Source organism: Oncorhynchus gorbuscha, linkage group LG07 (assembly GCF_021184085.1).
Source record: "Oncorhynchus gorbuscha isolate QuinsamMale2020 ecotype Even-year linkage group LG07, OgorEven_v1.0, whole genome shotgun sequence".
NCBI classification, from domain to species: domain Eukaryota; kingdom Metazoa; phylum Chordata; class Actinopteri; order Salmoniformes; family Salmonidae; genus Oncorhynchus; species Oncorhynchus gorbuscha.
In genome coordinates this window covers 44,465,341-44,490,263 of record NC_060179.1, presented here as the reverse complement: position 1 = coordinate 44,490,263, position 24,923 = coordinate 44,465,341, and the positions used below count along the sequence as shown (strand labels likewise).

At 44.1% G+C, this 24,923-nt stretch overlaps 1 protein-coding gene across 3 annotated transcripts in view; it reads right to left on the bottom strand.

Annotated features, from left to right (window-relative positions):
* LOC124039907 (retinoic acid receptor alpha-like) overlaps positions 1-24,923 on the bottom strand; it is a 265,171-nt gene that overhangs the window by 183,234 nt on the left and 57,014 nt on the right. For all 3 annotated transcript variants that reach the window (XM_046356452.1, XM_046356453.1, XM_046356455.1), the window contains exon 2: positions 10,172-10,282. The gene's annotated coding sequence lies outside the window, so the exon portion shown is untranslated. The remainder of the gene's footprint in view (positions 1-10,171; positions 10,283-24,923) is intronic.

The following is a 24,923-nucleotide window of genomic DNA, read 5'->3' as shown; positions in this document are numbered from 1 at the left end:
TTCAAACTACAGGAGACAGATTGCCATTGCAAAATGTTGATTTCGAGGCCAATGAATCATTTCTGGATTTTGACGTGTGCCTGGGGTTATTGTCTTGCTGGAAGATCCACTTGTGGCCAAGTTTCAGCCTCCAGGCAGAGGCATCCAGGTTTTAGGTTAAAATATCCTGGTACTGTGCAAAGTTCATGATGCCATTGACCTTAAGGGCCTCAGGACCAGTGGAAGCAAAATAGCCACATAAAGATCCACCACCATATTTTACAGGAGGCGTGGGGTTATTTTCTGCTTATGAGTTTTTAGGGGTGTCAATAATTGAGCCCTACCTTTGAGATCTTTTTTTATTACTTGTTACACAAATCGCTTTCTCTGAAAAATTGTGTTAGTATGAAATAATACTTTTGAGCATACAATATAGCACAGTATTTTGTTTATTTTATAGTCATTTTTGCTCACCTTTATCAAGGGTGTCAATCATTTTGGAACCCACTGTATGTATATAACGACATGTTTGATGTAGATTTTTATCAACTACACCTAAGATTAAATTAATTCAATTCTAAGTCCTCTTCTATTCCATCCAATTAAATTCCATTCCCATTCATTCAAATTGCAATTCTGTATCCTGTTCACTTCTTAAATTCAAATTCAATAATTGAAATTAAATTAGGAATTCTTAATTAAATTCTGAATTAAGCCCAACCCAGATACGTCCATGTGCGCGAGCGCTGAGGGGATCCTCCCTCCAGTTGGCCACATCATTAGCCTGTGCAGCTAAGAGGTGAAAAGTAACTGATTGGAGTGGTTCTATGAGACTTTTCCTCGGTCCTCGGGGGCTTACTAGATGACTATAGATTGGTGAATTGATTGATTGATATATATTGGAGACAGTGAGTCAACAACATCATCGCTCTTCATATCGAAGAGGGGAGGCTTTTTTTCTTTCTCCGCAGGGCTTGCAAGCAACATGATTGGTGATGGTTGTTAGACACATACAGGCGCATGCTCACAGCCACACAGTCAGTTTTAAAGCAGATTTCCTGCAATTCTACATATTCTGCCATGGAACTAAGAGAACATTTTGCAGTTTTAAAGCCAAGTCCCTACAATTCTATGCATTTTGCCAAGGCTAACGCTGTGCTTCTTGTTTCTCAAACATAACATTTTGCGCAAACATAAAATATATACTGCTAAATTCATTATTTTGGTGAATATTAATTCTCAAATATTACATTATAAAAAAATATATCAGTCCATTATCTTTTCTACATACTTTCTGATTTTACTCATTTAAGTTCACACTGAAAGTGGATCCCGAAAATATATTAATTACGACAGCCCGCTCAAGGATTTTAAATGCAGAAATATCCCTGTATACAACATTAAAAAGGCAAGCCTACATGATGGCATACAGTAAGACAATACCACAATGAGGAGCTTGCTGGATAGAAGTGTTACATCAGTGGAGGCTGCTGAGGGGACGACGGCTCATAATAAATTACTTGAACGGAACAAATGGATACCATTCCACCTATTCCGCTCCAGCTATTGCCACGAGCCCGTCCTCCTTCATTAAGGTGCCACCAACCTCCTGTGTGTTACATACACAATAATTATACGCACCCAAGCCAAAGGAATGTGGCCTTCTACTGTACTGAATTAAGCAGTTGTGTAAAATATTGACGCAAAATGCAACTCCATGCACTTTATATTGTTGTCCAATTCTTTGTTATTTCTACCGAACTGTATGAGGTCTGACTTGTCTTGAAACCTCAGCGAATCAGAACAATAGAAGAAATCACCATCTACAGTTGCACACACACGAAGAGGTCCCCACACACCGGGGAGCCTTGTTAACAGTTTCCACTTCCACTGCGCTCACAGTCACACTGAGCCTCTCTCACACAGAGAGCGAGAGAGACAGAGCGACAGAGAGCTGAGACAGAGAGAGAGAAAGAGAAAGAAGCAAAGGACTGAGGGAGGCAGACATTGAAAAAGAGGAATGGAGGGGTATTGGGAGAAAGATTTGGGAAGACTTTCTTCAAGCTTTCATGCACACATTGCTCAGAGTTATTCAGAAGCTAAGACAGCCCCATCAGAGAGGAAAGGGGGAAGAATACAAAAGAGAGATAGGTAGAGGGAAAGATTTCAGTCCCTGAAAAGCCAATCAAAAGGGACAGCAGCCAAACGGGTACCCAGTACCCACCGTAGCAGACAGGCATACAGACAGACACATGCTACTACACCGTTACAAAGAAAACCAGCTAAATGAAATCCCCAATATTAAGCTGCTACATGAACTGAAATTACAACTGATCTCCTAAACGAGGGCAAAAAAGTCAAGCAGAAAAACAGATCCAGTTCTGAACGAAGATATGCAAAGCCTACAACTAAAAAAGTTCAGGTCACAGATATCGCTCCATCTCAGGACCTCTAATAGCGGATATTGTAGCCGGTCTTTTCTAGCATAAACCTTCAACCGAGCCAGGAGATTGTATCTTGTGTCTCCTCTCCTTAACCGTGTGTGTGTGTGTGTGTGTGTGTGTGTGTGTGTGTGTGTGTGTGTGTGTGTGTGTGTGTGTGTGCATGCATGTCGGTCTGCTGTGTGATTCTGCATGCGTGTCCCTCTTCCTACACTCAGAGAGGAATGAAGTGAAGGTGACACACCGATCCTCCTCCTTTCTCAGCACAGCCACCACTAACTGTACTAGGATTAGAGCACTCCATCAGAGAGCGTGCAGCTTCTCAGACATCAGATGGCTCCAATCTGCAGCCTGGAGCTCGTCATCTCATCTGGGAGTTGTCACGCCTTGGTCATTGTATTTTGTGTTTTTGTTATATGTTTGTTTAGGCCAGGGTGTGACATGGGTTTATATGTTGTTTTTCGTATTGGGGTTTGTAGTATTTGGGATCGCAGCTGATTAGGGGTGTCGTATAGGCTTGGCTGCCTGAGGCGATTCTCAATCAGAGTCAGGTGATTCTCATAGTCTCTGATTGGGAACCGTATTTAGGTAGCCTGAGTTTCGCTTTGTATTTTGTGGGTGATTGTTCCTGTCTCTGTGTAGTGTTCACCAGATAGGCTGTAATAGGTTTCTCGTTCCGTTTGTTGTTTTTGTATTGAGTTATATCATGTATCGTTCCGTTTTCATTCATTAAAGATCATGAGTAACAAACACGCTGCATTTCGGTCCGACTCTCTTCCTTCAACAGACGAACGCCGTTACAGGAGTGGAATATCAGTTCCTCCCACAACAGGATGAAGGGAAGTGACCATCTAGGAGTAAAGCATCACTCACCTGCTCTGATGACCATGTGTGTTATTGTAAGTGAGGCCATCTAGAAGACTAAAACTACACTAGAATTACACAAGTTAGAAACATTCGGTGCAAAAATTAGTTAACAGCAGGGGTTGAAACAGGTTCAAGGAATAGAACAGAATCAAAACCGGGAACAAAGGTGAACTATACTGTTCCAGAACAGAACCATTATTTTAAAAGCATGGGAAAGAGTTTTACGTTATTTTACATTACGGGATTATAATGGTTTTGTCACACAAAAAAACACAATGTGCCTCTTCAAAGCCCTCAGTCACTCAGAAACTTATTCCGGTGTCTGCCTGCCAGCTGAATATGTTTATCACTGTGTGCATGGTTAGACGACCTGCCCCTCCCCACCATAGTCTACTACTGACGTTACAAGCGTGATTCAGAATATGAGAAGAATGGATTAACTTTTTCAACACTAGTTAAGGACAATATAGTTTCACATTTCACATTGAATGAATGGACGACAAAAAATGTAAGACGTGTTTATTGTAATTCTGGTGCCATTCTGCAAAAACACAAGCTGTTAGCTAGCTAGTTCTGGTCCTACTTTGAATGTATTTGAACTTCAGAGAGTTGGCTCAAAGTAAATTCGTAGATATAATTCTGTGGGCCTAATTCAGATAATGAATGTCATCACAAGATGGCCAGCACTTCAAGCCAAGCCTCCTCCACCCTCTCTCCCCATCCACAAAATTTCATTTCTCACACCCTACACTTGTCTGTCCAATGCACGCTTCATAGCAAGCTGCTCCATCTGCACTGATTGGTGAAGTAATTTAATTTTCAAACTAAAAGTAAAAAAATAAAAAGTTTCAGATGTTTCAAAAGGAACAGTATAAACAGCTGCTTTTTGGGGGGGTTCGAACCAGTTTTGCTGGTCGCAACATTTGAACGAAACGAGAAAAAAAATGGTTTTGTTCAGAATTAAATAATTGGAAAATAATTTTGGTTCCAAACCATGGTTTACCTCTAGGCTAGGGGGTGGTATTTTCATGTCCGGATGAAAAGTGTGCCCAAAGTAAACTGCCTGCTACTCGGGCCCAGAAGCTAGGATAAGCATATTATTAGTAGATTTGGATAGAAAACACTAAAGTTTCTAAAACTGTTTGAATGATGTCTGAGGTGACAGTGTTTTCAATGGGTTTTCTATGTGGATCAAGATTTCTAAGAATCTTGCTTGCAGTTCCTATCGCTTCCACTGGATGTCAACAGTCTTTACAAATTGGTTGATGTTTTCCCCTTTGTGTAATGAAGTAGCCATTTCCTATCTGGGTGGATAGCCAAGTGTTCTGTTTTGGTTGGGGTGCACAACCTGAAAGCTCGCTCCACTGTTGTTATCCGCTATTGAACGCAGTTTATCTAGTCTTAACTTTTATCAATTATTTACATAAAAAAATACCTAAAACTGGATTAGGAAAGCTGTTTGAAATGTTTAGACCAAGATTACAGGTAATATATTCGATAATGTGTAGTCATGTCGGGCGAGTTGGAACCAGTGTTTTTCTGGATCAAACGCTCCAAATAAATGGACATTTTGGAGATATAACCGACGGAATTTATCGAACAAAAGGACCATTTGTGATGTTTATGGGACATATTGGAGTGCTAACAGAAGATCTTCAAAGGTAAGGCATGAATTATATCGTTATTTCTGAGTTTTGTGTCGCGCCTGGCAGGATGTTGTCTGTGTTTGTTTAATGGGGCGCGGTCCTCAGATAATAGCATGGTTTGCTTTCGCCATAAAGCCTTTTTGAAATCTGACACAGTGGCTGTATTAACAAAAAGCTTTAAATTTGGTGTATTGCACTTGTGATTGTATGAAAGTTAAATATTTCTAATAACTTAATTTGGCGCTCTACCATGTCACCGGATGTTGTCAAATCGATCCTGTTAACGGGATTTGATCCCTAAGAAGTTTTAACATCGGCATTAAAAGATAAGTGATCAGGAAAATCCCCCAAATCACTTGACTCTATAGTTTAATGATTTTCCTCTATGGAGTGCAAAGTTAAATGAACTAGCCTATAAAACAGTGCTGAAATTACACATGCTATTTCATCTGGTCTTCCTACGACGACGTAAGCCTACTAAACATGGACGAAAAGGTATTTACCAATAGAGACAGAGATGAGGAACACAACCTTAGTGGGTTGTTTTGTAGTGCTTGTGAGTAGATTACAACAGACATCAAATGAATAGGCAAGCATGGGCACATATGTTTCCAGTCATTTCTCATGGCATATGGACGGGACAATGACAGAGTGAGCGAGAGCAAAGACAGAAAAGAGCGAGAGAAAGCAGGAAAAATGAGGCAGAGAGAACAGTAAAACAAAGAATCATTCCTAAAATAAAACAGTTTGGACGGCTCCCTGAGATGAAGAGGAAAAAAAAGGTACAAAGCGTGATGGTGATCAAATACAGTACTGACCTCATTTCTAAGTGGCGCAGGCAGGAAGGAAGCGGGGGGAAAAAGATCCAAATGTAACATTTGAGAGGGATCTGAAAAATCGGGGAAGACAATGTATTCTACCATAACGAATTAGAATTGTCAGTGTGGGGGGGTAGGCAAAGACAACATGGTCTTAGATTTCATGTCCTGAATAAAAGAAGTATGTGAGAGTGTCTCACTCTCAGATCAGATCATGAGGCCTGCTACCTCACACAGAGTGTCCTTACACACAACCATTATACTGCAAAGCTTTTAAAAGGGCTCCTATTTGAGAATGAGTGACCAGAACATTGTTTGCAATCACTACTGCTGAGTTCCATTTCTTCCCCTTACTTTTGGGTGTTTGGGAGGGCTATTGTTAGCAACCTACGGACAAAACTTTTCTCATACATGCATTGTGTTGGCGCAAAGATGTCAGAGGAAGACGATAAAGCACAACTTCCAGACGAGCGTTTTCGGGGAGGTAAACAGGTTGACCCCCAATGTCATTTTGAACACTTGACACCAGCGAGCAATTCCCCTTTAGCGCCTTGGCTGAGGCTCCCCCCACCTGACACCGGGGGAACATTCACCAATATAATGTATAGTAGGGCTGAGGGAGCAAAAAAAAAAACACATCCTTAGTAAGTGAGGAATCCATCCTTCACTAGTGTCCATTAGATGCATTGGACTATATATTACTAGCGGGATGTGCATCTTTCACTCCATATTTTATGATACATATCCTCACCAGAGCCAAAAAGGGAGGATAAAATAAATTGAAGGAGGGGAAAAAAGGTTTTAGTTTCAATGCATGGTCAATAAAGTTCTTCAATTCTAGACAACAACGCTCCCCAGGACATTGCTCCATTCCACCCGAGCTTGTGGGACTGCTAAGAACATAGCGTCAAAGCCAAAACAGCTCTGCTCAGAGTGGGCCTTGGAGGAAGCTGAATTGGTGATATGATCTTTGCCCAAAATGCATTTAAGTGCCATTTCAGAATACTGAGCAAGCAGTGTGTGTGTGTGTGTGTGTGTGGTGTGTCGGGAGCCAGCCACAGACTTGCCAGAGTAATCAACAGCTCTCCAGCTGCCAAGATCAACTTCACAGGCAGTCGCCACTCATTTACGAGTCCGTGTCGCCCGCTGTCCGGGCGAGCAATTATTAGTGTTTGTTATTGTCATACTATTTACACTGTTGCCTGAAAATATTTTTTCTTCTCGGCAGCGCCAAACACTGTTCATTGATTGGGTGGTGCTTGGAAACTACTGTAGTGTGATATTAACTGTACTGTTGGTCATATTTGCTCAGGATATTGCAGAAGGATATGGCCGTTGTGCAATGTCTTGAGTTAGGAAATTGTCTTCATAGGGGGCCCCAGTCTTGAGGGCAGGGTGCAGGAGGAGAGTGGGCAGATCCCTGGAGCATTATGTGATGTGTGTGTGTGTGTGTGTGTGTGTGTGTGTGTGTGTGTGTGTGTGTGTGTGTGTGTGTGTGTGTGTGTGTGTGTGTGTGTGTGTGTGTGTGTGTGTGTGTGTGTGTGTGTGTGTGTGTGTGTGTGTGTGTGTGTGTGTGTGTGTGTGTATACACTGCCTATTTGTTCCCTCTGTACTCCAGAGTTCTTTGTAGGAAAGACAACTACCCTTCTATACACTGAGCATACAAAACACGCTCTTTCCATGACATAGTGTGACCAGGTGAAAGCTATGATCCCTTATTGATGTCACTTGTTAAACCCACTTGAATCTGTGTAGATGAAGGGGAGGAGTGGGGGTTAAAGAAGGATTTTTAAGCCTGGAGATAAATGGGACATGGATTGTGTACATGTACCATTCAGAGGATGCTGCTGGGTTTTCCACATGTGACAGTTCCCCGTGTGTATCAAGAATGGTCCACCACCCAAAGGACATCCAGTCAACTTGACACAACTGTGGGAAGCATTGGAGTCAACATGGGCCAGCATCCCTATGGGACGCTTCGACACTTTTTAGAGTCCACGTCACGATGTATTGAGGCAGTTCTGGGGGGGGGGGTCTTATTACCTGATTAAAATAATAAGGATATAAATGGAATCCTGCTTTTTTCCCTACCAGGACTGTGAGCCACACTACTGCCTCAAGAGAAAATACTAATTCACTTATTAATCATAGATCTGTGCATAACTCAGTGGTGAAGAGGGGTGAGGGGGCCCAACAGTGCTGCTTAAAAACATTTGTATAAGTTGTATATAAGAAGTGCATGTGTGGGAGGAAGTGAAAAAAGACCGAAGTGCTAGGCCTGGGAGCCATGTGTTCAGTTGTATTGAGAGGCGGTGGAGACGACGCTATTTTCCCTGGGTCCCTCCCTCAAGCAGGACGGTCGGGGCTACAGCCAAGCTGAAAGTGATTCCAGAGAGGGAGGGGAGAGATGGTGGGAGTGAAAGAAGAGCGCCATCAGCCCATCAGTCTGTGGTTATGGATGAATCTGTCCTGACGGCCCTGCCCCCACACCCCTCCCCCCTCATACCATCTGCCCCAGACCCCCACATCTCCACAAAGAGACTGATATAGTACTGAAAGGAGGGAAAGAGGGAGATAAAGAGAGAGGGAGAGATATACTCTAGTCAGGAACGGAGTAGGTGAGGGAGAGCGTGCGGGGGGGTGGAGGGAGATTGATCTCAAACTAAATGGGAAAAAAAGAGGGCCGAGAAAGGGAAGAAAGAGAGATCGACAAGCAGCGACTGGGAAAGGACGCCTTTTCCCGCCCTCCATTTGCACAAAACTTTCATTACCACCAATTTAGGCAGGGAGCCATATCTGTGCTGCCATTATGGTTGGCCCACATAAATCAGTCTAATCTTCCTCGCAGGCCCTTATATTACACCTCCGAGTTGGTTATTAAAATTTGTCACCCGTCTCACAACACCCGGCGCGGCTGGATATTAGACAGGGGCCCCAGACAAATCTGTTTCAGGGGGAGAGAGAAAGAGGGAGGCCTAGTCTGCCAGCCAGCCCATACCGCCATACCTAACAGGCAGGTAGGGGGAAGAGAAATCTGCCGGCTCAGACTGAGCAAATCAGAGTAGGAGGAGGGAGGCCCATCATCTGGTTTGATTTATATACTCCTGTAGATCTGGTTCAGACTTGCTTGCAACTCTCTCCCTCACGTACCTATATATAGAGCACTTCAACCCCCCCAATTCCCAATTCCATTACCATCAACCCCCCCCCTCCCTCAATCAAACCCACGCCCAGATAAGACGCTTGATGAATGGCCTAATTGAAGGGAGCGCTGGGTAATGTTGCGTCGCTCAGGTTTGGAGGCGAGAGCCGGGGGTGATTAGCCTGTAGGATTTATTGTTATTGCTGCATTATTAAATAATACAGACACGTCTGGGTGGGTTACCACCGGCAGACACAGAGCCCTGTAGGTGGAGGGACTGGCAAGCTCGTACATCAGACCAGAAGAAAATAAAGACATTTCTCTGTAACCACAATTACTATGTGATGTGAGTTTAATTGAAGAGGGGATATGTCAACCACGACTGAATTCTGTGGTAGGTGCTTCTGATCATCTTCATTTTAGGCTGTAAACGCTTGTCCTAGTGGTCTATGCTGATCCTCGGGCCCCTACTTGTGGCACATGAGGAAGTGATTCAAATTAAGGGGAAGCCGAAATGGGATGTACTGGTATTTTGTAATGCAGATCTTATAGCATAGATGGTGATACACACAGGTCCTGTTAAAGAGTTTACACTTTGACGAAACACCCAAAGGATGTCGAAAATGAAATCTACCTGCGTAGGGTCGTCACAATACAGTACTGCGATACTACACCACCTGACTTTCCTTGGCAAAAAGGAAAAACAAAAAGCAGACTAAACTCTTTGGTCCTTTAAAAAAAAACTGTCTGAAAAATGTGCTATAGCTTGGAAAATAAAAGGTGATTCTGAGTGACAACACAAGGCTGTTTGTTTCCAACATAAGGACTGTTTTCCCTCAGGAAATTTAGTCCGCTTCATGTTTGGTTTCCTTGCCACGATACCTTTGAGTATACTGGTATCGCGACAACCCCACCAAATACCATTTTCCAGCACAAGCTGCATCACACGCAATCAGCAGGGGAGAAAAAAAAACAAGCCTCGCCACAGAGTTTACATTTCAAACAAAGACATCTACAGGGAAATGTACCTGTGCCATTTTCCACCTCAAACACTCCACAGCGATAGCACAACTTCCTCTCCAAATTAACACAGCTGTGCATTTACACACACAAATGATAGGGAAGGAGTAAGTATGTCCACACATACACATAGCAATCAAAATCTCAGCACAAGTGAACTTTACATCGGGAGTAGCTCGGTCTACCATTCGGACACAGTGCAGTGGAGAAGGAGTAATACAGTAGGCTGTAGTAGTGAGCAAGAGTGCGTGTGCCTACCGGTGCTCTCCTCCTCTAATGACAGTGCTCAGCCTGATGGAGTGGTCTGCTCACCGGCCAACTACGCTTCCGGGTGGATGCTGGATGGCAGGCGGCATCGATATCCCTCCTCTATCAGAGAGAAAAAAAAGGAAAGAGCGAGAGAGACAGGAGAGAAGGAAAAATCAAGAGAGCCAGCAAAAAAATACAAAATAAAAATGAGGGATAGAGGAAGAGAAATAAAGTAGGAAAGACAAAGAAAGCAAGAGACCGAGAGTGGGACAAAGTGGGAGAAAAGGAAAATAACATTAGCTCAAATTAAGTTTATTAGCTGTATCAGTCTGGGAGCCTTTTTAGCCCCCCCCCACCCACACAAATGACAGCCAATTGGGACTGGCTCAGCTGGGAGGGTCAGTCATGACGGGAACACATTACAGCTTCCTCACCCACTATACTACATCTAACTGGGTTTCCTAATGGTCACTCACACTGACAAATGTGGCTACTGTAACAATGTTAGGAGGCAGTGCTTTAAATTCATAGATTGGAGTGGAACGCAGGTTGAGAGACCGACAATGCATTACCAGTCAATGAAAGGGTTTTGTTGTGCAACTACATATGGGTTGTATTCATTAGGGAAACAAGTGTTTAATTTGTACAAGTTCAGGTTGTCACTCCCTGTTTTAGTCTATTTTCTTCTGTTTGGTACTGATGGATATGACCATGGAGTCATGGCTTCAGCCATGTTGTAAAAGCATTCTTTAATACAGGGAGAGGAGATTCAGTCCCCCATGTATTGTACCTCAGGGGACAAGCCTGTCCTCCAAACAGTGAGAAATATGGGATGGAGTGAGAGAGGGGAAATGGTGATGGTGGGAAAACAGGATAAGTTCAATGTTTCATCCCTCCCCTGCAGTCCTTCCCTCCAGTCTGAAGGCAAGCTGAGCTACTAATGTTCAATGTGCCTGGCGAGAAGGGTGTGAGTGTGTCTGGCACAAGAATGTATACGAGTGCGTGTGTATGAGTAAATGTATCTTACTACAGTTTGTCTGCATGTATGTGTGTGTATGTGTGTGTATGTTTGCTTGTGTATGGACAGGCAAACATATGGGTATACGAGTGTGTGTACAGAGTGATTGACCGGTGTGTCTGTGCGAGTGTGCGAGATGGACTGATGTGTGTGTGTGTGTGTGTGTGTGTGTGTGTGTGTGTGTGTGTGTGTGTGTGTGTGTGTAAGTAATAAAGGGTAGGCCATCATGGCTATCATATCCAGCCATCATATCCCCCCAGACAGACAGGTCCCACTGACCGAGCTGGATAATGAGACCCATTATGATTAACATGCCAAGAAGAGCCTGACGCAGAACAAAGACGCACACAGAGCAGGAGGGGTGTGCGTGTGTACACTGTGCACATATGGGTGAGGTAATTGTGAAAAATGGAGTGCGTTTGCCAATGTGTGCCTGTGAGAGCTTCCACTGTTTCAGATGTCAGTCTTTTTCCCCCTCCCTCCTGAGCTGGTTGCTCCTGCCTCTAGGGGTGCATGCTGTGGGTCATTTTTTGTTTGCAACCAGAAGGCATTTTTTTATTCTGCTTTTGAAAAAGCAACCGCTTTGAAAGACTTAAAGCGCGAATCATGTGCTACAGCTAACTCCGATCAGCCCTACAGACAGAGCAAAGGTAACGTTCCTACTGCGTCTCAATATGAAGACGGACGGACTGGTAGCCCAGTAGAACGTGTCAGAACTGGAGAGTGATTTGTTCAATGTTATCAGTTAGAGGGTTTTGTTTGTTTGTTAGCTGAGAACCGAGTCAGCCGTTAAAACACACTGTAGATATTGCTTTATTGCAACCTTTGGCTCTGGGATTGCTTCTTATAGGCTAGCTATGCATTCTTATAGGCTAGCTATGCATTCTTATAGGCTAGCTATGCATTCTTATAGGCTAGCTATGCATTCTTATAGGCTAGCTATGCATTCGTATAGGCTAGCTATGCATTCGTATAGGCTAGCTATGCATTCGTATAGGCTAGCTATGCATTCTTATAGGCTAGCTATGCATTCACTGGTTATTGACGCGAACACAACAAAGCATAATGAATGAAGGCTCAGGCTAGATATGATTTATGTAACCTGGCAGTGCAGGATTTGGAGAGAGAAAGAACGTTAAAGTCATTGTTGTTTTACGATTTGTTTCTTTGAGGCTGCAGCGACCTAATCATCCAACGATCGAATCAGATAACTCCCTTTTCTCACACACAGTCATTTGGTGGGAAACAATGGAGGGACTCTTGAAGCTGGGGTTTATGGACTATTCAAATGATGCCAGCTCAAAGGCCCAAATGCCAAGGAGCAGAGCAAGGCCCTCTTCAGCTAGAGAGACTCACTGTGGAACAATGAGGACACTTGACTTCAGGGTGCACCGGGTCGAAAAAGGGATATGGAGAGAGGGATAGAGAAAGAAAGAAAGTAGAAGATTAAGGGGGAGGGGGTCAGGCAGTGAGAGAGGAAGGGGAGGGGGCCAGGCAGTGAGAGAGGAAGGGGAGGGGGCTAGGCAGTGGGCAGAGGGACAGTAAAGCAAACACACTGGACAAATGCCCACCAGAAAAAGAACCGGGTGGTGGACTGAAGGGCCCTCATGCGAGCATGCCTCTGGTCAGATACAGATACACTCCCTCCCCAGACACACGTATTTCTATCACCAAATGAGATTAGCGCTATTGCTATTCCAGCCAGCATGCAGTCATCCATCCATGATACTCCCTAGGGAGGGAACGGACACACAAAACGGCCATGTCCCCAACTCCCCGTCCACAGTCTTCATATAGTGACCTTGATCCTTAAGGCCACTATTGACCACACAGAGAATACGACAAACAGAAATACGCACACTCAATTAACCCAACTAGTCCAAATAACAAGCAACACTACGCCGAACTGAAGTGTCAAAACAGGCCAAAGACCCCAATGAAGATCAGATAGGTGAATTTTTTGTTGTTGTTGATTTTGCAGATGGTTCATTCCAATTGATACTGCCCACACCACCAGGGTATCAATGACAACATTGATCCTTGGGTCTCTTACGGTAAATATTTATCCCCAGCCAAACCTCCAAATTGGGTTCAACAATACCTCAGTAAACTTTGACAAGTCGAACGCTTTTTTTTGCTCCTCTGCGCTCCCAACGGCAATCACCGCGCGGCCCAGGTGGTCCTCGTTGAATTGACAAACTCCTCGGCGGGGCGCCGTGCCAGAGGACATTGGCTCGTCCGCAGTACATTTATCGCTCTAGCAAGCACCGCCGAGCTAGCTGAGGCCTTTCAATTCAACACCCGTTTTGGTCTCTTTGCTCTGGCTCGAGGAGCCTTTCAGCAGCCAGTTATCCAGCTGCCTCAGAGCAGCTGGGAGCCTTAGGAGCAGCGCTGGGGGAGAGGATCCCATCCAAAGGCACAATTAACGGCAACCTTTTCTATTAGCCTAGCCTACTAGAGTCTAATTTGGGCTGGGTTATGGTCCTTTCCCTCTATAATATCATCTGGGGATAATAAGGTGCTCAGCTTCCCTCCACTGTAGAGGACTTCCTCTTTAATGTAGAGGATATTGGATAATAGGGGTTCTTCATGCTGCAAGAGCTTTGGAGATGGTCCTTCATGGGACCATCGTCAAAAAGTGTCATAGCAGGAGTGCTGATCTAGGATAAGATTGCCCATCTATATAATCTTATTAAGGCGGCAGGGTAGCCTAGTGGTTAGAGCGTTGCAACCGAAAGGTTGCAAGTTCGAATCACCGAGCTGACAAGGTACAAATCTGTCGTTCTGCCCCTGAACAGGCAGTTAACCCACTGTTCTTAGGCAGTCATTGAAAATAAGAATATATTCTTAACAGACTTGCCTAGTAAAATAAAAGGTCAAATTAAAATTAAATTATGATTTAAAAAAGGAAGAAGAAAAAAACTGATTCTAGATCAGCTTATACGGTCCCAGGTGTTTAGTGTCATTGTTCAATGGGGATGAGTGCCCCCTACTGCCCATCTCTTCAACAGCAACTCATCTATTGAGGGAGGTTTATCTTTTGTTTTTAATAGATCTTTCGCTGCCATTCTGTGTACAACCGTGTTGCCGATCTTGCCAAGCCATCTTGTCACAAGAGGACCACAATGTACGTCTTTTTCAAGTTGTGACTTGTTTTTTAAAATGGTCAAATTAATAAACTAAAAAGGGAAGCCCCCAATTGAAGAAGTACCTGTCGGGCAGTATATGAAAATGAATTATTTTCCATATAATTTGCACCGCAATTTATGCAAAAAAGCCTGTGCACCCATCTCCCTCCTTAGCTAGGCTAACTAATCAGCAGAGGAATTCATCATAATCTTGGCTGTGTGTGTGAGGTAATTTGGGCTGTGTTATTGCCTCTCCTCTCACTGTGTGTCAGTGTTAATAGTGCAGACCCAGTGGGGTGCTGTGGAGCGGGAGAGAGAGCCCCAGGCTAGCCCATTAAAGGAAGGCCTTCTCATTTAGACAGGCACAGCACTGCTGAATGTGGGACAGGGACAAGGAGGAGCGCTCACCTTCCTCCTCGCTTTGTATTGTTCACGGTGAGCTCTGCAAACACGGAAACAAAAAGGATCTATCCGACCACAACCTCGAGACGTTTTCCTCCACTCAAGGCTTTTCTCTCATACATATCCCTGAATCTCTAAAATCCCCCACCTTTCACTGCTACTACACTATTCTTCTCCCCTTCTCTTTCCATCACCCGAACACTCCTTTCTACTCTGCCGTTTTGTCTACTCTCATCCCCGGTCTCTCCTCCCTTGTTCTTCTACTCTCCTCCCTCTACTCTTTGTTCCCCCCTCCCCTCCCTCTTGTTCTCCTCTCCTCTTAATTTCTCCTCCATCATGGGGGCCCACCACTTACTGTAGTATCTCTGACTTCATGCTTGCTCCCGCTGACAATTTATGCATCGTCCGCCAGAGCAAGGCACCTTATGCCCCCACTGTACAGTACGTTATGGATCGGCCTATCAATAGCCACGCGTCCTGTAAAAGCTTCCCATTACACAGAGACGTCGCGCGATCAATATCCGCTAACTGGGCCGGCCCTAAAGACATTTTTGGACGGATAGCAGTAGGGTGTCGTTTTTGGCAAAGGACTTTGAAATATGAAATAATTATGGTTTGAAGTATAAGTGCTGTATGTGGGCTGTGTTTCTAGCCAATGCAAACACAAGAGTAAAAGACAATTTTGGTATATAGTGCTAAGATGGAAATGTGTGTACGGGGTTTGTACAGATCCTGTCATGATTTAACACAGTGACTAGACTAAATCACTAAATTGGAGCCTAAACCTAGAGTCAGAGTCCTCTGTGCTTGAGTCACCAATGTTCGAGTCACGAGTCCCTATGGCCTAAATCAGAGCAGCCTAGTTGTAGAACGGGCCGCGATATGGTTAATGAATGGAAAACGGGTGCCTCAAAAGTAAACATAGGTAATATGAGTCATAACGTCTGAACAGTTTGGGCTAGAAACAAGACGTTTCCTCTGTAGAAAAGAGGGAGGCTTGTCTGAACCTGGCTATGGGATACAGTGGGGAAAGTGGGAGGGTTGAGCGAGATGGCAAATTCAAAGACAACCTACTTTGCTATACTCAAGGGGGAGAGAGAAATATAGCTAGACAGTTTGACTATTAAACTAACTGCCATCGTTTAAAAGTGTGGTAAAACAGCTTGTGTTTCTTAACCAGGATAAGAGTAGCTAACAAGAAGGACGGTGACTGGTTAGCATCCAGTGATGCTCATATTCTGCTTATCATTGCCTATCCCGAGTCGCCAATGGTAGTCTTACTCAAATTACAAGTCATGAAATCCAGGACTTGAGTCAGACTCGAGTCCTGGTCCTGAGCCTATTACTGTATGTTACAGCACCCATGCTTTGTTCTGCTGAAACAACTGGACAACAGAAACTCCTTCGCACTCACTGGTAAAACTGGAATCACACAGCAACCCCCCCCCCCCAAAAAAAAAAGTGAGAAAGTGATAAATAAAGTAGAGGGAGAGACTATGTTTACCTCCACTGTACTCACATCATACCATAACCTTGTCTGTACATTAAGCCTTCGATCTATTCTTCCGCGCCCAGAAATCGGCTCGGTTTACCCTGTTCCGAACACACTAGATGACCAGTTCGCATAGCTCCTCCTCCTCCTCCTATGTAGAGGTTAACACAGGCCTGGCAGCCCACGCGCACACCGCCCATTCCCCAGGTGCTCTCTTTTGTTGACTTCTGTAACCATAAAAGCCTTCGTTTCATGCATGTTAACATTAGAAGCCTCCTACCTAACTTTGTTTTATTAATTGCTTTAGCACACCGCACCAACCGTGATGTCCTAGCCATGTCTGAATCCTGGCATAGGAAGGCCACCATAAATCCTGAAAATCCTATCCCAAACTATAACATTTTCAGACAAGATAGAACTGCCAAAGGGGGTGGATATGCAATCTACTGCAGAGATAGTCTGCAGAGTTCTGTCATACTATCCAGGTCTGTGCCCAAACAATTCAAGCTTCTACTTTAAAAAAAATCCACCTTTCCAGAAACAAGTCTCTCACTGTTGCCGCTTGCTATAGACCCCCCTCAGCCCCCGGCTGCGCCCTGGACACCATATGTGAATTGATTGCTCCCCATCCATCTTCAGAGTTTATACTGTTAAGTGACCTAAACCGGGTCATGCTTAACACCCCAGCTGTCCTACAATCTAAGCCTGATGCCGTCAGTCTCACACAAATCATCACGGAACCTACCAGGTACAACCCCAAATCTGGTATCCGAGCTAGTCATGGGTGCACCTCAGCCACACTTAAGGTCCTAAACGATATCATAACCGCCATGTGACTGCCTCGCCTGGTTCACCAACTACTTCTCAGATAGATTTCAGTGTCAAAATCGGTGGGCCTGTTGTCTGGACCTCTGGCAGTCTCTATGGGGGTGCCACAGGGTTCATTTCTCAGGCTGACCCTTTTCTCTGTATATATTAATGATTTTGCTCTTGCTGCTGGTGATACACCTCTACGCAGACGACACCATTCTGTATTCATCTGGCCCTTCTTTGGACACTTAACTAACATCCAAACGAGCTTCAATGCCATACCACACTCCTTCCATGGCCTCCAACTGCTTTTAAATGCTAGTTAAACTAAATGCATGCTCTTCAACCGATTGTTGCCTGCACCAGCCCGCCTAGCATCACTACTCTGGACGGTTCTGACTTAGAATATGTGGACAACTACCTAGGTGTCTGGTTAGACTAAACTCTCCTTCCAGACTCACATTAGCATCTCCAATCCAAAATTGGCTTCCTATTTTGCAACAAAGCCTCCTTCACTCATGCTGACAAACATACCCTCGTAAAACTGACTATCCTACCGATCCTGGACTTTGGTGATGTCATTTACAAAATAGCCTCTAACACTACTCAACAAACGAGATGTAATCTATCACAGCGCCATCTGTTTTGTCACCAAAGCCCCATATACTACCCACCACTGCAGCCTGTATGCTCTCGTTGGCTGGCCCGCACTACATATCCGTCGCCAAACCCACTGGCTCCAGGTCATCTATAAGTCTATGCTAGGTAAAGCCCTGCCTCGTCTCAACTCACTGGTCACCATAGCAACACCCACCAATAGCACACGCTCCAGCAGGTATATTTCACTGGTCATCCCCAAAGCCAACACTTCCTTTGGCCACATTTCCTTCCAGTTCTCTGTTGCCAATGACTGGAACGAAATGCAAAAATCTCTGAAGCTGGAGACAGCCACATGAATAGGCTCCGCCCATTGAAAAACATTAGACCAAACTAGCCTTCCCTGAACTACTCAACAAAGTACATCAAGTGTTTTCCATGAGCTCAGCTTGAGAAGTGGTCTGACAAAGAACCCCCCCAAAAATAAATAAACGTATTTCTAAAATGTCTTTAAGAAAAGAGCAATTAACCTTTGGTCCCTTGACACAATCATCTCTACATGGGTATAACAGGAGAAGAGGGAGAAACAATTAATCATTTCAAAAGGACTTGGAGCAGATAAAAATGTACATAAAAACAGACTGACAAATGAAGATCACATTGCATTATAGCAGAGTTTCCATTAGCCTGATGATTTTCTTGTTTGTTGAAAAGCTGGTAAATAAAATTGGCGCCAGTCAATTGTCCGGGAGAATAAAAAAATCCCATTGCAAAATAATGGTTTTTAGCCTATTAGATCTCCTCTCTTTAAAAAGTTATATTGAAAATGTTAATCTGTCACATGAGTGTTTTCCCACTAATTGCATTATGGAACAAACATTTACGCCTAGCCTACTGCCTTTTGTGCATTGCTGCACTTACAATGTGAAGAAATAATAGTTGATTAACATTAAGCTAAACGTTCCCAAAGTCTGTTTGGAATAAGCCATTTCTCGACAAGCTGACCAATAGAATAAGTAGCCTAACCTTTACTACTAGATGGACAAAGGCTAGTGATTTTACTGTTCGTTACTCATCTTGTTGGCTGAGGAAAAGTAAATGTGGACAGTTAAATCTAACATGTTTAAAGTGCACATCAGGATTCACCAAGGACAGCAAACCATTGTTGCATCCTCGACTTGCATGCTCTGCTAATTATGAATGATCATATTCTAAAATGTGACTTCTGTCATTCTGAGCACCATGGGTGGACGCCCTAATCAGGATACACACCCAAAGCAAATGGGTCCGGTAAATTTCTCAAATGTTCGGTAAATGTCCGGTGCCACATTTTCCTGACGGAAACCATGCAGTATAGGCATACAGCAGAGTTGAATTCAATTCTTAGTTGAACTACACATGGAAGTCATTAAGAGTACAGCTAAAAAATTCCTGAATTGACTGAAATGTATTAAAAATGTACCCCTACCCAGCTATACACCTACACAATGTCAATGACTTATCTAACACACTCATTTCGAAAGAATGAAATGAAAAATGAACTGCTCCATTTTAAACTAAGTACTCTAGCAAGCACTTCCCTCTCTGAATGCTGTGTGATGTCTACTCATCTATTATCACTCTTCATTCATATTACCCACACTCTCTCTATCGGCATCCCCCAGTGATGAATGTGTTCCTTTTTCCCCTTCCAGAAGCTTGTGTGGAAGCCGAAGATAAATAAAAGAGGGGAACGTAAAAACAAAGGGCAGGAAAAGAAACAGTGCTGGAGTGATGCTTCTTGTTGGAAAGGCCCTTGAGAGGCGCATTCAATCTTTCAATCAATACGTGGCATTGCCGGGTGTACACCATCATTAGAGGACGCTTCCCTGTTCATTTATCAATGAGACGTGCACCTGTCCACTTCCTGTAAACAACCACTCTGTATAGTATTCAGACCCCTTGACTTTTTCCCACATTGTTACGTTCCAGCAATCTACACACAATACCCCATAATGACAACGCAAAAACAGGTTGTTAAAAAAAAGAAAACATGCTCCCAAGTGGAGCATCAGTCGAAGGCACTGCATTGCAGTGCTAGGTGTTATTACAGACCAGGGTTCAATCCCGGGCTATGCCACAACCAGCCATGGGCGGGAGTTCCAAAGGACGGTGCACAATAGGCCCAGCGTCGTTCAGGTTAGGGGAGGGTTTGGCCAGGGGGTCTTGACTTGGCTCATCGCGCCCTAGCGACCCCTTGTTGCAGAGAGGGTTCATGCATGCTGACCCCAGAAGCCAGTTGAACAGTGTTGTTTCCTCCGGCACACTGGTGCGGCAGGCTTCCGGGTTAAGCTGGTGGGTGTTAAGGAGTGCGTTTAGGCGGGTCATGTTTTGGAGGACGCGTGACTCCACAGTCTCCTCTCCCGAGTCCGTTGGGGAGTTGCAGCAATGAGACATGATCGAAATTAGGGAGAAAAAGGGTGGTAAAATAACAAAACAGAAAATAATTTAAAAAACAGAAATACCTGATCTACATAAGCATTCAGACCCTTTACTGTGAGACTTGAAATTGAGTTCAGGTGCATCCTGTTTCCATTGATCATCATTGAGATGTTTCTACAACTTGATTGGAGTCCACCTGTGGTAAATTCAATTGATTGGGCATGATTTGGAAAGGAACACACACACAGTTGACAGTGCACGTCGGAGCAAAAAATCCAAGCCATGAGGTTGAAGGAACTGTCAGTAGACCTCCAAGACAGGATTGTTATGAGACACAGATCTAAAGGGTACCAAAACATTTCTGCAGCATTGAAGGTCCCCAAGAACACAGTGGCCTCCATCGTTCTTAAATGGAAGAGGTTTGGAACCACCAAGACTCTTCCTAGAGCTGGCTGCCCGGCCAAACTGAGCAATAGGGGGAGAAGGGCCTTGTTCAGGGAGGTGACCAAGAAGCCGATGTTCACTCTGACAGAGCTCCCGAGTTCCTCTGTGGAGATGGGAGAAAATTCCAGAAGGACATTCATCTCTGTAGCACTCCAACAATCAGGCCATTATGGTAGACTGGCCAGACTGAAGCCACTCCTCAGTAAAAGGCACATGACAGCACGCTTGGAGTTTGCCATAAGGCACTTAAAGGACTCTCAGAGACAGACCATGAGAAACAAGATTCTCTGGTCTGATGAAACCAAGATTGAACTCTTTGGCCTGAATGCCAAGGGTCACATCTGGAGGAAACCTGGCACCACCCCTACGGTGGTGGCAGCATCATGCTGTGGGGATGTTTTTCAGCGGCAGGGACTGGGAGACTAGTCAGGATCAAGGAAAAGATGAACGGAGCAAAGTACAGAGCTCCTTGATGAAAACCTGCTCCAGAGCACTCAGGACCTCAGACCCGGGTGAAGGTTCATTTTCCAACAGGGCAACGACCCTAAGCACACAGCCAAGATAATGGAGGAGTTGCTTTGGGACAATGTCCTTGAGTGGCCCAGCCAGAGCCCAGGCATGGAACCCGATCAAACGTCTCTGGAGAGACCTGAAAATAGCTGTGCAGCAACGCTCCCCATCCAACCTGACAGAGCTTGCGAGGATCTGCAGAGAGGAATGGGAGAAACTCCCCAAATACAGGTGTGCCAAACTTGTAGCATCATACCCAAAAAGACTCGAGGCTGTAATCACTGCCAAAAGTGCTTCAACAAAGTACCGAGTAGAGGGTCTGAATACTTATGTTACTTGAATACTTAGTTTATTTTGAATAAATTAGCAAAAATGTCTAAACCTGTTTTGTGTATACTGATAAGGGGAAAAAACAATTTAATCCATTTTAGAGTAAGGCTGTAACAAAATGTGGAAGGAAGTAAAGGAGTCTGAATACTTTCCCAATTCACTGTAGCTTAATGGTTTAACCAACTATTTTGTACTCGAATAAAGGCTATTGAATGTAGAAGGAGGGATGTTACCTGGTATGTTTATTAATAAAAATCCATGAGGCTGTTTTACACCCTGTGTGTTTGTGGTGAGACTAGGCTTGCAACTACTACCAATGAGTAGGCTGCTACTACATGTGAGTGCAGCTGCATCTTGTCTGTTGCCCACATTCATCTTTAGATGACCACATGAATCAAGTTAAGGTCAGAGAGTCAAAGGTTAACTGACCACATTGATCATTTGGACAATCATTCACTATAGTAATGACTTTGGGGATGCGTCAAAAGACACTGACATTAAAAAAAAAACGCCTGTAGAGTGTAGAATCAGGGTTTGATATAGAGCAATGGGAGTAGATAACTGTCGAGCGTCAATATCTCTTTGTTTCTGATGGATGATAAGGAGGGATGGTGGAATGAGCTCCCCTGCTCCGCTGATGCTGTTTGAAGTGGAGCGGTTGAGTTCATCTTCGGATTGGGGGGAGGTTGTGTGCGCGCGTGCGGTTGCGCTCGTGCATGTGGGTCGTTATTAGAGATCGACCGATTAATCGGAATGGCCAATTTCAAGTTTTCATAACAAATAGGAAATCGGTATTTTTGGGCGCAGATTTTGGGAGAATTTTGTTTTATATACACCTTTATTTATTTAACTAGGCAAGTCAGTTAAGAACACATTCTTAGTTTCAATGACGGCCTAGGAACGGTGGGTTAACTGCCTTGTTCAGGGGCAGAATGACAGATTTTCACCTTGTCAGCTCGGGGAATCCAATCTTGCAACATTACAGTTAACTAGTCCAACACTAACCACCTGCCTCTCATTGCACTCCACGAGGAGCCTGCCTGTTAAGCAAATGCAGTAGAAGCCAAGGTAAGTTGCTAGCTAGCATTAAACGTATCTTATAAAAAACAATCAATCATAATCACTAGTTATAACTATACATGGTTGATGATATTACTCGTTTATCTAGCGTGTCCTGCATTGCATATAATCGATGCAACGCTGGGGGATGATTTAACAAAAGCACATTTGCGAAAAAAGCACAATCGTTGGACCACTGTACCGAACCATAAACCTCAATGCCTTTCTTAAAATCAATACACAGAAGTATATATTTTTAAACCTGCATATTTAGCTAAAAGAAATCCAGGTTAGCAGGCAATATTAACTAGGTGAAATTGTGTCATTTCTCTTGCGTTCATTGCACGCAGAGTCAGGGTATATGCAACAGTTTGGGCAGCCTGGCTCATTGCAAACTAATTTGCCAGATTTTTACATAATTGTGACATACCATTGAAGGTTGTGCAATGTAACAGCAATATTTAGACTGATGGATGCCACGCGTTAGATAAAATACGGAACAGTTCCGTATTTCACTGAAATAAACTTTTTTTTCTTCGAAATGATTCTAACATATGACCAAAGGCTCGTATTTCTGTGTGTTGTTATGTTATAATTAAGTCTATGATTTGATAGAGCAGTCTGACTGAGCAATGGTAGGCAACAGCAGGCTCGTAAGCATTCATTCAAAGAGCACTTTTGTGTGTTTTGCCAGCATCTCTTCGCAAGCACAGCGCTGTTTATGACTTCAAGCCTATCTGCCAATTGGCTGGTGTAACAGATGTGAAATGGTTAGCTAGTTAGCTGGATGTGCACTAATAGCATTTCAAACGTCACTCGATCTGAGACTTGGAGTAGTTATTCCCCTTGCTCTGCAAAGGCCGCGGATCTTGTGGATCGATGGGTAACGCTGCTTCGTGTGTGGCTGTTGTCTATGTGTTCCTGGTTCGAGCCCAGGTAGGGGCGAGGAGAGGGACAGAAGCTATACTGTTACACTGGGGGAACACTGGGTGGCTTTTGGCCATTTATTAGGATTCCTCAAGTCTAACTCATTGTCAGAAAAAAAGGGGGAAAAAAAGTTGGTCCAAATCAAATATTAGGTATTATATTAATGAATAGTATATGAATCCTATAAGTAAAAATACAAAAATTACCAATTTTGTGTAACCAATTAGCAAGTAACCAAATTTCTCTGAGATGAAATTATATTTCAACAAAATTATCTTATGTTTCTAACAGATGATGATTTCAGAACAATTTGTGGAGTCGAAATCCTCTTTTTTTGCTTTTTGAGGTGGAAAGACTGTCAGCCATAAGCAGGTGGGGATTTTGGATGTGGACAAATTACCTAGGAGAAGACAAATAGCTTTAGCAGGAGGGCAAGTGACATTCATGTTTCATGTGGTTATGGACGATGACCCCTGGGGGTCAGGGTGCAAATGAGGCAGAGGCCCATTCCAGCACATGTACTAACCCTGAAACCTGAGCCAATCCAAATAGGCCTCTGACTGTCACACACAAACACAGTGAGGAAGACAGAACATCCACCACAGTGCATTCTTCACCTCGGACCGCAAAGGTTGAGTGCCAAAAATACCCAGGAAGAGAGTGGTTGAGTGGTGTGGGTGTTGTTAAGAGGCTTCCTGCCCTGTGTTCACACCAGGCTCCTGAGGAAAGAGGCTAGTTTATACTGTTTGTAACAGCTTTGTGGTAATAATATACCAAGCCCCTGCTACTGCAAGAAGCATGCTCAGTCAAGTGAATCTTTGCCTGGAAGAACAGACTCTTTGGCAGCTAATGACACAGAGAGAGAGACAGAGACAACGCAACTGAGCAGACTCAAGGTTTCGGAACAGGGGAGGAGGGGGGTGAGGAAGGAAGGGAGCGAGGGATGACCTGGATTGCTGCCAAGGAACAGAGGAGGCAGGAGAGGAGAGGGTACACCCCTAGCCATGGCAGCAGGTGTTTATGCAATGTACACAAAACAAAGGACTGCAATTAAAGGCACAAGGTGCATACATAAAATCTGATACTAACGCAAATCGGACAAGGGTGAGAAATGGAGGGAGGGGGGGGGGGGGGGTGGTCACAGAACAGACACCCCCTGTGGAAAATAGGGAAAGAGCTCAGTGCCGAGGACACATCAGTAGAGATTTGGACAGGGGGATGAAATAGAAGGGATAAAAATAGCAGTCGTACCTTCACCCTTGCCTGTATAGAGTCATCGATTCAGCCAAAAAGAGGCACATGGGAGAGTAAAGCGGTGACGATGAGTAAATACGCTGTCCGACGCGGTAAAAACATCTACAAGCCGAACGGAGGGAAACAAGTATAGCCTATAAAAGTTAAAGGATGCCGACTGGTGACAACTACTATTATACTACTGCACACATTTCAGTGTATATCACACCCTCTGGCAGCATTGTTCCCCATTTTCCTTTTCTTCATGTAGTACATTGCACACACACATTTGAAAGCTGTAAGAGCAGAGCACATGCTTGTGATTAGTAGGATATTTCCTGGAAAAGCATGTAGACCTTGGAAAGGAAGGCAATTACAGTTGCGTCAATG